This window comes from Canis aureus, chromosome 6, assembly GCF_053574225.1.
Source record: "Canis aureus isolate CA01 chromosome 6, VMU_Caureus_v.1.0, whole genome shotgun sequence".
NCBI lineage: Eukaryota > Metazoa > Chordata > Mammalia > Carnivora > Canidae > Canis > Canis aureus.
Window position 1 is genome coordinate 32,580,261 of NC_135616.1, and position 17,037 is coordinate 32,597,297.

Consider the following 17,037-nt stretch of genomic DNA (forward strand, 5'->3'; position numbering starts at 1 on the left):
TGAACTTGTTGGCCATCTGTATGTTTCTTTTGGAAAACTATCTCTTGAGATCTCTGCCCATTTATTGATCACTTTTGCTAAAAAGTTGTATAAGTGCTTTGTATATTTTGGGTATTAATCCTTTAGCAGATATATGATTTGCAGGTAAATTTTTTCCCATTCAGTCGGTTGTCTTTTCATTTGTTGATTGTTTCCTTTGTGCAACTCTTTAGTTTGATGTGGTATCATGTATTTTTGCTTCTGTTGACTTTGCTTTTTGGTGTCAGAACCAAAAACAAAACACAACCAACACACACAGAACTGAAACAAAAACATTACCAGGACTGGCACCTATGATTTCTTCTAGGAGTGTTATGGTTTTGGGCTTAACATTCAAGTCTTTAATCCATTTTGAGTTAATATTTGTGTATGGTGTAAATTAGTGGTCCAGTTTCATTCTTCTGCATATGGCAGCTAAGTTTTCCTAACATTTGTTGAATTGACTGTCCTGGGATGCCTGGATGGCTCAGCGATTGAGTGTCTGCCTTTGGTTTAGGGCGTGATCCTGGAGTCCCAGGATTGAGTCCCACATTGGCCTTCCTGCATGGAGCCTGCTTCTCCCTCTGCCCATGTCTCTGCCTCTTTGTGTGTGTCTCTCATGAATAAATAAATAAAATCTTTAAAAAAAAATGAATTGACTGTCTTTTTCCTATTGTATATTCATGCCTCCTTTGTCTTAAATTAATATATGTGTGCTTGTTCCTGGGCTCTATTTTGTTCTATTGATCTCGTGTCTGTTTCTATACCACCCTGTTTTGATTAATATAACTTTGTTATCGGTTTGAAATCTGAGTATGATGTCCGCAGTTTTGTTCTTTTTTCTTGATTGCTTTAGCTATTTGAGGTCTGTCTTGGTTCCATACAAATTTTAAGATTGTTCTGTGAAAAATGCCATTGGAATTTTGATAGGGATTGCATTGAAAATGTAGTTTATTTTGGGTAGTATGAACGTTTTAAGAATTCCTTATGAATGTAGAATATTTTTCCACTTATTTGTCTTCAATTTCTCCATTATTTTTCGGTGTATAGATTTTTCACCTCCTTGTATTCAAATTTATTCCTAAGTATTTTTTAAATAAAATTGTAAATGGATTTATTAATTTATCTAAGAAGCACAAGAGATTTCCATAGATTGATTTTTGCATCCTCCAACTTCATGAATCCATTTATTCTAAATTTCTCAGTGGAGTCTTTAACATTTTCTATATAAAATATGTCATATGGGGGTGCCTGGGTGGCTCAGTGGTTGAGCATCTGCCTTTGGCTCAAGTTGTGATCCTGGAGTCCTGGGATTAAGTCCTGCATCCGGCTCCCTGCAGGGAGCCTGCTTCTCCCTCTGCCTATGTCTCTGCCTCTCTCTGTCACTCTCATGAATAAATAAATAAAATAAATAAATCTTTAAAAATATGTAATAAGCAGATAGTTACAGTTCCAATTTGGATGCCTTTCATTTTTTTTTCCTTGATTGCTCTGGCTAATACTTCCAAAACTATGTTGAATAAAATTGGTGAGAATAGACAACCTTCTCTTGTTCCTTATCTTTCAGCTTTGCACCATTGAGTCTGATGTTGTAAGCTTGTCATATTATTTTATTTTTTATAACCATTTTGTTGGGAGTTTTTATTATAAAGGGATTGGAATTTTGTCAAATCCTTTTTCTGCATCTACTGAGATGATTATGATTTTTTACTTTCATTTTGTTGTGGTGGTGGATCATGCTGATTTGTGAATATTGAACTATCATTGCCTCTCTGGAATAGATCCCAGTTGATCAGGTTGTGTGATTTTTTTTTCTCTTAATTTTGTTGAATTTGGTTTGCTAGGATTTGAGGATTCTTGTGTCTATGTTCATCAGGAATATTGGCCTGTAACATTTTTTCTTGTGGCATCCTTGTCAGGTTTTGATATCAGGGTAATACTGGCTTTGAAATGACTTTGAAAGTGTTCATTCATTTTCTGTATTTTGGAAGAGTTTGAGAAGGATTGGTATTCTAATTTGGATGTTTAGCAGAATTCACTGAAGCTGTCTAATTCTAGACTTCAGTTGGAAGTTTTTTGATTATCCATGATATCTCCTTACTAGTAAAATTAGTTCAGTTTACTTATTTCTTCATGCTTCAGTCTTGGTAGCTTGTATGTTTCTAGGAATTAATCTCTTCTGGATATCAAATTGGTGTTGAATTGAGTTTTTTAAATAATATTTAGTATTATGGTTGAAAAGTATGTTGGATATTATTTCAGTTTTTCTAAATTTATTAAAACTTGTTTTGTGGCCTAACATATGATCTGTCCTGAGTGTTTCCTGTGTGCTTAAAAGGAATATATATTCTGTTGCTTTTGGACGGAATGTTCTATGTATATCTGTTGAGTCCATGCACTCTAATGTATTTAAAGCTGATGTTTTCCTATTAACTTTTTCTTATGTTTTCCTGTCTGGATGATTTATGCATTACAAGTGGGGTACTGAAGTCCCCTATTACGGTGTTGCTGTCTACTTCTCCATTTTGGTCTGTTAATATTAGCTTTATATATTTAGTATGCCTGTGTTGTCTGCATAAATACATGAAATGAAGTGAAATGTTATATTCACTTGTTGGACTGACCCATTTATAATTATATAATGCCCTCCTTTTAAAGTCTGTGGTTTTAAAGTCTGTGTTGTCTGATGTAAGCTTTCTTTTACTTTCCCTTTGTATAGTCTTTTTCCACCTTTTTGAGTGTGTATCCTTACATCTGAAGTCTCATATAGGTAGCATATAGATGGGTCTTGGTTTTTCTCTTTTTAAATCCATTCAGCTACTGTCTTTTGATTGGAGAATTTAGTGCATTAACATTTAAAGTAATTACTGGTGGTTATGAACTTATCACTATTTTCTCTGTTCTGTTTTTATGGGACTCACACCTTTTGAAAAATTCTATACTTATTAAACAAATATCATTTCAAAACCTAATCCCAAATAAACTTGCATCCCCAATATGTGAAGATAAGCCACCCTGACTTCCAATTATGGTTCTTTTTAGTCTAATTTAGGTCATGTGAGAATAATAGAATTATTAGTCATGTGACTGAAAATGAGAGTTTAAACATTAAAAAAAATGGTTGATAGTAAACATACTGTCAAATTCTACATATTAGATGACGGAAGATAGCATTCATAGGTAGAAGTTATAATTCCTATCTTCAGATTTTTGATGTGCTGAGCATATTGGGATAGATGGTTCTATATGAAACATTTTAAATTATTAAAATCTTTACCAAATATCACATAATTTTTTTTTAATATCACATAATTTTAAAGGAAACTTCAGAGTGAAATAAAGTTTCACCTCATAATGGTAATACTTCAGTTGGTAAATGGAAATTTCCACACCCTTGGTCAAATGAATAATGGATTTAACAACTTTGGTATTTAACAAGGTCTTTGGGAATCAATGCTTTTCTTTTGAAAAGACAGTCACAGTACAAGACTATATTAAGTGCCATGAGGTACACAGACAGTGTAAGCCCTGGAGGATTATTAGTGGAATACATTTTTGGGAGCAGAAATGAGGTTTTCAAAGGAGCTATGTCCTTAGAAGGTGTTGGATAGGTGGTAGTAAAGAAACTCAGTCATTCCAGTGGGATTGAATAAAAGAGGTATCAGGATGTGTAGGTTGGATCAGGGGGGCTATTTGGGAGGCTAACCTAGCCCAGAGTGTTAGCTAGTTTGTGGAGTTCCTCTAGGATTTGAAAAAAGGGTTTGACCTTTTTCTGTGTACAGGAGGTCATTATCTATGTGATGTCACAATCCATCTATCTGTAAGCTTCCTATCTCCTCCTAACCCTGCTCACCGCCTCTCATCTCTCATCACTGCTAATCCTGAATATTTGTATGCAGTTGATATATGATCTAAAATGAACTAGGGCAGCCTCAGAGGAGAGATGTAGCCACAAAAGAACTGTCATATCAGGGGTTATGTGAAGGGAAAGGAGGTGTTCATGCTGCCTTCTGGTCAGCAGGAGTGTTTTTGATAATGAGAAAACTATGTTTAAACTTTGACTCATGTACATGCAGAAGCACTTCACTTACACTATAACCTGTGTCCTTTTTACCTGAAATGCCTGAAAACCACCCAACCATGACACTAATATCTGTGAAAAATGGTAACAATACCAGAATAATTCCTGTCTCCTACCACAGGCAACTTGACCCCAAGCAGGGGGCAAGGGTTTCTGCCCACAGAATGGGAATGGTCCAAAGAGCAGATTGAGCCATAAACATTGAATGTTTCTGTGACAGGAAACCAAGATGATCTCTTACAGCTTCCTATTCTACCTGAGGTGCTATGGTTGGTATTAAACAATGAGATTAAGCTCTTGTCAGGCAAACTAATGAATTTTGGATTGATTTCTGTCTTCCGCAATGCTACTGACATTTTTGACAGCTATGATTTATAGGACCTTTATTGGGTCTATTCATGAGAGGAGCTGTTTATTTTGGTTGATGGGCAAAGTTTCTAATGTTCCCAGTGGGAAATGCTGAGGGCCAACGGGATGGCTGTCTTGAAGGTGCTCTCTGGCTGTCTGGGGCAGGTTTCTTATAAATTTGTAATCAAGATCTCCGAGAACTAATGAGGGCAGGTTAGCTTGGAAATTGTTTTGGTGACATTTGACCAGTGGAATGCTCCTGGAAAATATAGAAGTCTGCTGTTCAGCTACAGATCCTTAAGGTAAAAATTATACTTTGACATTTTATTTGCTTTATTCTTTTTTTATTTGAAATGGCTTAACCTGTTTCCACAGAGTGGAGTAAAAATGTTAGTTCTCCAAAACAGTGGTGGAAAAATAGTGAAATGCAAAGATTTAAAACTAGGGTCTGTCTTTTGAAGAATCCCATAGCTCATAGAACATTTTCCTAACAAAGATTTGAAAGTTTACAAATGATAACGGATGCTGTGGTAAGCCTCTCAGATTTACTTTCAAGACCAAGATAATGATTTTGCCCAGTTCCTGGGAGTGATGGCTCCTAATAGCTCACAGATGGGTCCCTTTCTGGAAATAGGCCTCTGTTGAAGGACAGTGCCTTGCCTAAAGTTAAGTTTGCTTCCTAGGTCATTCTGCATTCAATGATTGGTCAAGACAGGGGTAAAAAGTTCTCTTCCTTCAACTGATGACCTCTCTATTGAGCCATCCCAACTTCACAGCTTAACACATGGTTGGATAAAGCCTTTGTTGTGAGTACATCATAGTTTAACTGCTCTCTCTGACCAATGCATTTTCCCCAAGTGGAGAGGTTCTGAGACCACTTCACTACTTCCTGGACACAAATCTCAGCTTAGAGTCTTTTCCCAGGGAACTCTACCTACAATAAGGAGATGATAGTTGGAAGAGGTGGGCATACTAGAAGAAAATGATCAGGGGTTGACTACAAATGGGATTTCAGAGATGAGAAGGGAAAGACTTTGAGGCTATCTTAGAGGTTCCAAATATGGGCATTTGGGAGGTTGTTGTTGCCTTAGGCTAAAAGGAATCATCCTTGTAACACTTTTTAAGGTGTATACTCAAGAACACTGAGAACCCAGCACACACACACCATCTTTTTCATCAGTAAAATATCATGAAGTGCCTGGCTGCTGGCATTACCAAGTAGATTCAACCTGTAATATAGAGAAGAGAGGAAGACAAAATAAGGGAATAAAAATAACTCTTCTTAAACTACGAATACTTTTGATAATGTTTCTAAAAAGTGTTCCTGTATAGAAAGATAGGATGTATAATCAGGTGGAATTACTTTAAAAATATGTAACTGTTCAAAAAAAAATTCGAGAGAGAGAGTGAGCATGGGTGGGGGTAGGTAAGAGCAGAGGGGAGAGGGATAGTCCTGAACTCAGTGCTGAGTCTGACACAGGGCTTTTTTTTTTTTTTTTAAGACTATATTTATTTATTCGTGATAGACATATTGAGAGAGAGAGGCAGAGACACAGGCAGAGGGAGAAGCAGGCTCCATGTCAGGAGCCCGACGTGGGACTCAATCCCGGGACTCCAGGATCACACCCTGGGCCAAAGGCAGGTGCTGAACCACTGAGCCCCCCAGGGATCCCTGACACAGGCCTTTATTTCAGGATCCTGAGATCACAACCTGAGCCAAAACCAAGAGTCGGACACTCGACTGACTGCCTCACCCAGGCATCCCCAAAATCTAGAACTTCTCTTAGAACATTCAGGACAAGAAAATAGGACTTGCTCTAAAGTCAACAAAAGCTCAGCAATAAAATCAATAGGCTGATGCACACTGCTTGTATGTATTTAGGTGGTGATCACTGGATAGCACAGGCAATGGCAGCTCTTGTGAATCAGGCAAGAGCCAGCTTTCTGGAGGTCCACATGGACATTCTTCATGTCTTTGGTGTAAAGAATTGACAATTGTTGTTAAGATGCTTCCCCCACAAGTAATCCCTAGGAATTCCAACATTAATTTTTTTTTCTGTAAGTATAATAGGTCTTGAATTTTGTCTTTGAGCTCAGCATAATGTAGCTGTCTTTCTCTCAATGTGATAAAATGATAATTCCAAGATGTTGCCTGAAAGTTGAGAATCTCAGTACTATATAACAATCCACTGGAATACCTTCTCCTAAAATGAACAGCCATCAAAAATAGTGACTCAAAAATATTAGCTGGAAAGTGATCTTCATAAAGAAGCATTGGGCTTTGATTTCTGAAGGGTTAGGGAGTCCATATTCCTATCTAAGCTAGGCTTCATGCATAGGCTAATTGGGATGGCCTCAGGGGAATTGAGGGTAGGGGTTCTAAAGAATTGCTAGTTTAATGTTAAAAATGTCAGAACTTTAGTGATGGTAACTTTTATATAAATGAATTTTTTTTTTTTCTTTCCTGGAAGGTGTTTAGGTTTTGATTTTGCCCCCCCCCCCCACTTTGGTCTGAGGGGCTAGGAAAGAGAGGGGTAGATATATAATATTTAAAAGGATAGAAATGAGGATCAAAGACGTGAATGATGAACTACCTGGGATGAGGGGGGAGGTGGGATGGGGTGAGCAAGGCATAGTAAAGAAAAGGAAGTAGACATCCAAGAAGAGCTTTAACTACCTCACAGCCTTTTAAAACTAGACTGCTGTAGTCAAATTCCCTGTACTGAAACCACACAGCCCCTGTTTAAAAAGCATTTTAACTGTTCCCTCCTGCTCTTGAGGCTCTGCGTAGATTTCCGTGCTGGGGCTGTCTGCTGTCCCTGCTATGATTGCTTTCAGCCACTTAAATCTTCCTCTAGGATAGGGACACTGAATCCATATCAGTGGACTATGATAAAGGACAATCTCTCTTCCTTAGAAATTGGCCTTAAGTGAACAGGTTAGTTGAATCCTTTCTGTAGTCAGTTGATTGCTGCCATGAACTCCTCTGGCTCCTAGACCCCCCTGTCAGCTCCTATAATAGAGGCTTTTAGGGATGAAGGCAGGAGTGCACAGTTTCAGGGGATGAGCCTACTACAGTGGTTTGTGACTGGATGTGACATCTTGAAATTTACTACTAGGACCATCCTTGCACCAGCTTACTAGTGATTTAGTAATAAATTGGAGAATGCCCACAGTTAAATCTTTAGAAGAACATTACTTTATTGAAGTGGCTTAGGTCCCTGGAATGGTGCAAATGCCTTGGTTCAATTACCTGAGGGTGAATGTACTCAAGTGCAGAAAGAAAACATTGGGAAACCATTGGTTGAAACACTGTGCTGTCCCAAGGCCATGGTGTCTCCTGGGAAGAGCAGCGCTGGGTGCAGGTGTCAACAACCAACAAAGCTCAAACACCTCTCCTTCTGACAGGACTCATGGTGGGGTGAATCTGCTCTATTCACTCGGTGGCCCCTTGGAATGCTCTGGACAATAGCTTTTTCATTGAGGTAGTTAGGAACAACATTGAAGAGTTTTCATGGGCAACTTAGTCAAGCTTTTCAAGCTGCGATGTGTATATGAGTCAACTGTGGGTCTTATTAAAGTGCAGGTTCTGGTTTGGTACATCTGAGTGGGCCTGAGAGCCTGCATTCTCAAAAGCTCCCAGATGACACCAATGCTACTGGACCACAAGCCACACCTTGCCAGGCCACAAGAAAAATCAGTAGTAAAGTAAGTAATAAAGGTCTGCTAATTCTTTCCATTAGATATCTGGGAAATCAGCTTACTGTAACACATTCCCATAGATCGGTTAATCATTACTCAGCTGTTCTGTCTTCCAGATCTAAAGTCGGGCCCAGACTATTGATGGGAAGCACATTCCCAAATAGATAAACAACATAATGAGAAAAGAGCACCGATTTAGGAGTCATAAAACCTGAGTCTAGTCCCAGTTTTGCCACTTGATACCTGGGTGACCCAGTGCTGATACTTAAACTGAGCTTCATTGAGCAAAAAGACATTGCCAGCCCATCCTGTTTCCTGTGAGCATTAATCAGCTAGTGGAATGGATAGAGCTAAGCAAGTGTAAAGTGGTCTCGTGAATGTTTTGAGATAAGGTCTGGTTAGGACAGCTCTAAATGGGATAAAGAAGTGGAAGTCCTAAGGAAGATGGTGGGGCTAGGTTGGGTAATTTGAAATTCTTTAATGTGTTTTCTCTTAATACATTGTTTTTGTGTAAAATGGGTGCCTTATGCAGGCCGATCCATGCACTGTAGGAGGCATGATCAATGAATGCATTCTGGTTTTTATACCACCCTTCAGGGAGGGTGGCAGAAAGACAAATGCGGTTTATTTTCTCCAGCTCAGCAGCTCGTTTGCATAACATGCAAGAGGGAGAATGCAAAGGAATGAAATTATTAAGTGGGGCAGAGTATGCTAAAATAGGTCAAGGGAGAAAATGAAAGCGTAGTATGCTATTCTCTTCAGAAAATGCTGTTAAAAGCAGACCTACCACAGACCCCAAGATCAGTATGGTAAACTTTTTCTTCTTTTTCCAGTTACCAAAGACTTTATTGATTAGAGAAAAACTAACTCAAGACATGGGCTTTGTAGTAGGCTAGATCTGTGTGGTGTTGGTTTCGGTGGGAGAGAGTTCCTGTATCTTTAGCCAGCTGAGTCCTTGGGAAGAATAAACACATGGGCAAACTGTGCTATCAGCCCCATTTCCTGTAAGGTCATCTTTTTCTCACACCTTTTCACAGGTGCCTAATTCCTGTTTAAATTCACACTAAGATGTTAATGATGACATGTTACCTTTTGTAGCAATGCTTGTCTTATTTCTAAGCTTACCGAGCATTTCTTTGTTTTGTTTTGCTGTGATACTCTTTAGAATTCTGGGGTGAGTGATACTTATCCAAAGTTACTAAGGCCGGGCTGTTGGGTACTATGTTTGATGGGATGTTGATTCTGCTGGCCTGCAAATCCTTCCTTGCCAGCACTTTCAAATCACCATTTGTACCTTTCGACACAGTGGATGTTCTTGCCTTCACGCAACAGAAGGAAGACCCTATCTGCCACCTTAATGGATCCCCCAAACGGAGTGTTACGTGAAACTTAGACTTCATAGTCAAAAGGCAGTTCTGCATCAGGTCTGAATCTTCCCATTGGTTTTACTTTTATGTTCCCTGCATATTTCCCCCTGCCACCATGCCAGGAAGCCTGGCAATTAACGGGGTGTAATCCTAACTCCCTCAACATTTTAAATGAGAAGTTATAGTAAAGCTTAGTAAAATATAACACACTAAAGGTATCTCTTGCAGGTGAGATGTCTGGGAAATAGCATATCCAATACTGTGGTCTCTGGCTGAGTTTTCTTTTAGTCTCTATTCCATTTCCCTGGGAATGAATGCAGGTGACATCATCACGATTTCCTCCTAAAGAACCTAAAGACTCAGGACTAGAGTAGAGCTAGCAGAACTATAAATCTTCCTAATGAGGCTGGGGAGGGAGCACAGGGATTCAAATGTGGGGTAAGGGACCCTGCTGGGGTTAGAGATTGAGAATACATAATTCAGGGGACTAAAGGCCAGGTTTATAGAGAGTAAGCAGAAATTGAATCATCCATTTGTACAACACAGGTTTACCATAGAATCGAATATACTTGGATGGGATCTTATGTTGCTCTGAGGATAGTCACAACTCAGTAACAGGATAGCTCATGTGGAACCATCTTAAGAGACCAGTAATTTTTTTTCTCTAGAGGGATTTCTTCTTGCCTCTGGGGTCATGAGAAGCAGAAAGATGGTCCCTGCTTGAAGATGCATCTTGTGACTTCACTTCTTGCACATGTGAACATCATTCATTGGCAAGACTTAGAGCCAAGTGGCAGTGGCTCTGTTGTCATTTAGAGAAGCCGTATACCAACTGGTTCCCAGTTGGAAGCCTTCAGCCCCTTTAATACTTAGGCTTTAAAATCCATACCCACCCCCCAAAGATACTTCTTTGTGTAAAATGAGCTATGAGTCATCTTTAGAACTGGAAGAGAAAATTCACTTCTGCTATATTAAGCAATAATTATTATTTCCTCTGAGGGAGGACTCAGGGAGATAAACAACTCCCAGATAAATAAGGCTTAGAGACTGTGGGCCAAGGTTTCTATTGATTCACGATATATTTCTCTTCTTCTCAAATAAAACGATAATAGTAATTATTTTAATGATTCTTTTTTAGTCATTTAAAAATTGCTATTTTCCACTCTACTCAAACACTAATGGTTTTTATGGCCATGTTGTAACTTGTGGGGAGGAGGGAGATGGAATGCAGAGCTGAGAAAACCCACTCACACCCTGGGCAGCATCTGGAAGGCCAAGAGCCAGGTTTCCAGTAGTTCACCCACCAAGCCACCTTCAGTGCTCTGTCTTGATATTATGTAGTGATCTATGGTGGAAGACAAGGAATGTGGGTCTGCTAAGTGTGTTAGGTGGAGTGGAGGGGAGGGTATTTGGGGAATCCCTATTTTGGGTAAATACCCTGGAAGTCAATGTTATGACCTGATGTTGAATTTAGCGTGTAGGAGGGGCAGGAGGACAGGACTGGGATAAGAAGGCCTGGGTTTTGTTACCTCTTTAACGGGGTATAAATTTCAGTGACCTTTAGCGGAGTTTTTCTTAAATGATATATAGTCTGCATAAAACCTGCTATACAACATGTAGACTTGGGGTCCTTGGGCCTTAGAATTGGAAGCACTCTCTAAATGTTGGCCTTACATGAGAGACACAGCAAACCCACTCTAAGATGCCTTCCTGAGGGAATTTAGAATTGATACTTCAATATGGAGAATGAGAAGAGAATCCTGAAGTTGAAAACAGCTCTGGTTGTTTCTGTGTTATATGCTGCTCTGCCAGCTTGCAAGTGTGAGGATGGAGAAGGACCTATGTCCTGACTGGGTCAAAATGAAGTAAAATGCTAAATCCTTCCTTAGAGGGTAAGATAGTAGTTTGTAGTGGGGTTGTAGGTGACCTAGAGCATCCATCAATCCATGGCTTACTCATTACCTGGACCTAACATTCAACTATCTACCTAATAGGCTATGGGAATGAAATGAGATAATCCAAGAGAAGTGCTTAGCATATTGTCTGAGTCATGAAATCTGGATAAATGATTTATGGAGATAGCTATATTAATTTTAGAGGGGAAATGTATTGCAGACCTCATTGTATAATTTCAGAGACATTGAAAAAACTGCTGATTAATAGTTTACCTTTCAGTATTTCTTTGTATTTCCCCTAGCCTTACTCAAAACTTTCGTATTCCCAGAGAATGATGTATCATTCTAACTACTGGGGTCTGGGTACTCAGCCTCTTTTGCTTACTAATGGACACACAGCCCTTCAAACTATATTTGGCCCATATTCATGTTAAGTAAATATGTGCTTAGTAGATGGAAGCTGTGATCCGTGTGGTATAGTCTGAGTGGTGGTTAAAAAAAAAAAAAGTGCCTCATCCCCAGATAACTGTGAACTAATGAAAAGTTTGTATATATATTTCTCCAACCCCTGGAAAAGGATACAAAGTCTACAACAGGGACCCCTGGGTGGCTCAGTGGTTGAGCATCTGCTTTTGGCTCAGGGCATGATCACAGGGGTCCTGGGATCAAGTCCTGCACTGGGCTCCTTTCAGGGAGCCTGATTCTCCCTCTGCCTATTCCTCTGCCTCTCTCTCTGTGTCTCTCATGACTAAATAAAATCTTTAAAAAAAAAAAAAACAAAAAACAAATCTACAACAATGCTTCTTAAAAAAAAAAAACAAAACAGATTTTATTTATTTATTTGAGAGAGAGAGAGGGAGACAGAACAAGTGTGTGGGGGTGGGCAGTGGCAGAGGGAGAAGGAGAAGCAGGCTCCCCACTGAGCAGGGAGCTTAACAGGAGACTGGAGGCTCATCCCAGGACCCTGGGATCTTGATCTGAGCCCAAGGTGCCCTAGGACAACAATACTTCTTAAAATACTAATCCCTGCTTCCTGCCCCCATGGTCCCCCTCCCCTCTTCCCATGAAAGATAACAACCAACTTCTGTCCTTTTCCCAAATTTCTCAAACTATGCTTCCTTCCTCTGTAATGGAATGTGTCTATCTAGGTTTTTTGCTTTCCCATTTTGTACCATAAACCCCCGGAAGGGCTTGTCTTAGAAGGCAGCACTGTGTAGAGGGTGTGAGAGGTGTGCAGACCACAAGTATGAAGCCAAAACCTTCTGGAGTTGAAAGGGAGAAGAAAGCTGGAAACACCAACATACTAACTTACAGCTATTGGATGTGTTTAAATAATTGATTGAAGTAAAACCTTTAATAAAGTTTTCTGGTTTTATACCCCAGTAGCAACCGCCATCTGTGAAAACCAGTTAATTATTTATTGCTTTTTGATCTGTGTGTGTGTGTATGGTATTTAGCTATTTCTACCTAATACCTGTGTTTTGTGTCTTTTATGCTCAACTATTTAATAAGCTTTTTAAGGGAATAAATTTTATGTACAAAATCTAGCATAGCTTTTTTTTTACATAGGGCTTACAACTATTGTTTGGGCTAATTTGAAGGCCCTATTAAAGAACACTACTGTCTAAGAGGTACAATATTCTGAATCATTATTAACTATTAGACTGATAAATTGAATTATAAATTCATGTTGTTTAAGAAGGGATGCATGAGGCTCGGGGCATGGAAGAATAGGATAGGAAATAGGCTTCAGTGAAGGAAGACCTGGTCTGGGGGTGTGGATAAGAGCAGAGCAGCAAGAGAGCCCTGGGTTAGAACTTGCTCAGCCATTGAAAAGAATGAAGTCTATCTATCTATCTAGGAGTTTGATTTTCCAACATATAGTGTAACACCCAGTGCTCATCCCATCAAGTGCTCCCCTGACTGCCCAGGCACCCAGTCAACCCATCCCCTTGCCATTTGCAATGATGTGGATGGAACTAGAGGGTATTATGCTAAGTGAAATAAGTAAATCAGGGAAAGACAAATATCATGATTTCACTCATAGTGGAACTTAAGAAACAAAACAGATGAACATAGGGGAAGAGAGGGAAAAATAAAATAAGCTGAAATCATAGAGACAAACCATAGAGACTTAACTATAGGAGAAAAACTGAGGGTTGCTGGAGGGGATGAGGATAGGGAAATAGGGTAACTGAGTGATGAGCATTAAGGAGGGCACTTGATGTGATGAGCACTGGGTGTTACATGCAACTGATAAATCACTAAACTCTACCACTGAAACTAAAACCAAACAAACAAAAAACTTGTTAGAAGGAAGATAAAGGAAAAGGGAGGGACCCATCAGAGTAACATAAGCTGTATTAAGTTGTCCTATTATCCAGAATGATTTTCCCCCTTTTCCCTCTCCCAGTGAGTAAATAATTTCCTATTCCATTGTTTCTTTCATACAACTGACTGTGGCCCATGAAATATGAACAGAAGTGATGTTTTACTTCTAAGCAAAGCTTCAAAACCATTGTGGAATTTCTTTGTTGGTCTTTTCTTTCTGGTAGACACCTAGCATGTTCCATGTGGATCTTGCTCCTTTAGACTGATCTCAGGATGAAAATGTAGGTAGAGCTGAAGCTACCTAGCCAAAGCCTAATAACATTAAAAAAAAATGAGAGTTTTTTTTTTTTTTTTTTCTAGAGAGATTTGTGCTGTGCGGCATCCCCTTGGTGCAAGTAAGTTTGTTTTACAGAGATGGAATCAACAATACATGTAGCATTCTCTGGTTTCCAGAGAGAATCTGGAGTGACTTGTATTTAAAAATGAAAATAAGAGATTGGAAAGTGTTGGCTGGATATCGGCAGCTAAATTTTTTTTTTTTCTACAGCTAAATTCTGATGGGTTACAGAAATTACTTTTGAAGAAAATGTTCAAGTTAGAATACATGGAAAGATGAAAATTATTGTCCAATAAATTCTGAAATGGAAATTAAAGCAATTGATCGTTGTTTGGGAGGTCATACATTATCTTTTAACTCTGAACAGTTTTGAGTTTAAGGAATAATCTGGGAGGACCTCCTGTTTTTGAACCTGCATAAAGCTTCATGTTTATCATTTTGAAAAAATATTTGTTTTTCCCAAGCAGACGTTTACTCCACACCCAAATCATTCACCAGAAATCAGAGTAGCAGCTAAGACTGGGGAGTTTGTCTTGATGCTCAAGTCTTGTAAGGAGAACCACTGGAATAGCACCAGATCAAACATGAGATGCCAGAAGAGTGACTGGCTTCTGAAAGCAATGCAGTCTAAAGACTAAAAGCCCATCAGCATGTCCTTTTTCTCCTTTGTTTTCTCTGTAGATTGGCTGTTTGTGTGTTTGTGTGTGTTGTGCGTATTTTTGCTGCTTTGGCTGGAACCTGGCTTCTTTTACAGGCTGTTTGGGGTTCATATCTTTCCAGCTGGTGATAAGCAGTTCTGCGTTTGCCTGAAATTGTCCTAGTATTAGTGTTGGAAGTCCTGCATCCTGTCAAGTCCCTTAATCCCAGTAGAATGGACAATTGGTTAGCTTTTTCCTTAGGCTGTAGTTCAGAAAATAATTTAGTTTTGTTGGAATAATTTGTCCATCCTAGAGGACCATTTAGGGAGTAAGGTATTATTATCGAACCAGCTGAGATCAGGTGCCATTGGAGGGTACCCATCCCCGAGGCGAGGGGGAGCCGATCGGGTAACATGATGACATTTTCCATTCTGACATTTGCCAGGGGATAAGTGCTAGGCTAACCTAACATTCACTACCAACTAGTGTTAGACTCAATGCTATGCATGGCCTCTAATTCAGTCTTTATCAGCTCTATGAAGGGAGTGCTCTTATTGTTTCAGTTTTACAGATCGGAAGCTCAGACTTTAAGAGGTAATGAAACCCACAAGTAAAATTTTAAACATGCCTTCACAGTTCATTTGTTGGTCTGATTTTTTTTAAGACCCAGGTTCTGATTTTTGTTTTGAATATTTTATCCGTTATATTCCATGTTCATTCTTCTCTCTTGAACTCCTGTGACACTAATTTTTATTTTATTTTATTTTATTTTTTATGACTTATGTGCTTGCTTATATTAGGAATTCGGGTCTCTACAAGAAGCTTCTATTGTAAGTTCTTGGAGGGCAGGTGCTCCGTGGCCCACCTCTCAATAATCTTGATTCCTGGCCAGTTTTCATCCAATACTTTACATTGTGACTGGATTTTTTTTTTTTTTAAACCTTGTACCCAGATTTTTAAAAAAATGTATGTATTACGGTATTGTTGGAATTAGGCTGATTTTAAATTTAAATGCATTATTTTTAGCACCTTTATTCTTTGTGTTTGGTGACCACCAAGTATTTAACTAAATGTGTGCAACAATTGCAGAAAAAGCCTGATAGATCTGAAACTTATTCTGAAGTTAAGTAGGAGGCATAGGCCAAGCCAGGGATAAAGAATACTACTTTAGAAAGATATTTCAAGACTGCTTATAAATACTTATGTAAATGATAAAATTGAGGAAAGTTTTCATGCTAAATGTTTGTAGAAAGATACCATTAAAGGAATACTTATTGAAAAGCCGTTTAACAGAAAACTGACTTCCAAGCTGCTTAAAATATTTTTAGTGTCCTATGAATTATTTTTAGATGACATTTTGTTTTTAAATTTAAAAAGCAACTGTTTTAAAATAGACTTGTGATATTTATAGATAAAAAATACAGTAAGGATTGTCAATTACAAGTTGTTACTTTGGGTCAGTTACTTGACTTCTGTGGGGCTCAACATTATTCTCTCTAAAGGGACAGTGATGGAATTTAGCTAAAGGATCCTAGGGTTGCATCTTCCCACCCCAGTGGTCTTTGGTTTTATTTCAATTACATTTCTTTGATTTCATGCATTATCAGAAATTGATCAAAATCTTTATAAGAACATTAAGCCCTGTTTATTGCAGACAGAATGTTAAAGTCAGCTGGCATTTTAGGCCTTGAGTAAATGAAATTTATTGCTTTTTATCAAATGTGAATTACAGATGGTTAGACCTATAATTCAGTTAAAAAGTGATAGTAAATTCCCAATTCTCATTCTAAAACAGGCAAAATTGATAGGATCAGATTCCATGAGTAAGGATAACTGGATGTGTATTTATTGTTTGTATGTATTGTTTCATCCAGGATCTTTCTATAACTGGCATTAGTTTAGTATGACCCGTAATAATTTTACTATTCCAGGGAGGTAGCTCTTGCAGTTTAGTATCTTTCATGATGTAGAATTTTAAACCCTGCACAGAGCCTAGTGTGGTGCTAGGAGCATGGTATGTACTTCATTGTGGTTGAATCAAAGTTCTTCTTTATCACAATGTGTTAGGCCTGTCCGTGACACTTAGAGCATCAAGATGAGTTAAAAACGAAAACTCACAGTCCATGTGTCTGTACATTTAACAGTCGTACTCAAAGCTATAGTGAGTTAATTCCAACACATTCTATTTTCCTTCCTTGGCTAATACATCTCTGTAACTTAGAATGACTGTTTTGAGTTGAGATCTTTGAGTACACTCTCTGATCCAAGATCACACCCTTTCTCTTCCCATCCAGGGCTCTTTCTACACTATGAGAGACCA

At 38.7% G+C, this 17,037-nt stretch overlaps 1 protein-coding gene across 4 annotated transcripts in view; it reads left to right on the top strand.

The window, feature by feature from the left end:
- LOC144315680 (uncharacterized) overlaps nucleotides 1-17,037 on the top strand; it is a 471,692-nt gene that overhangs the window by 60,257 nt on the left and 394,398 nt on the right. The gene's annotated exons all lie outside the window — the stretch shown is intronic.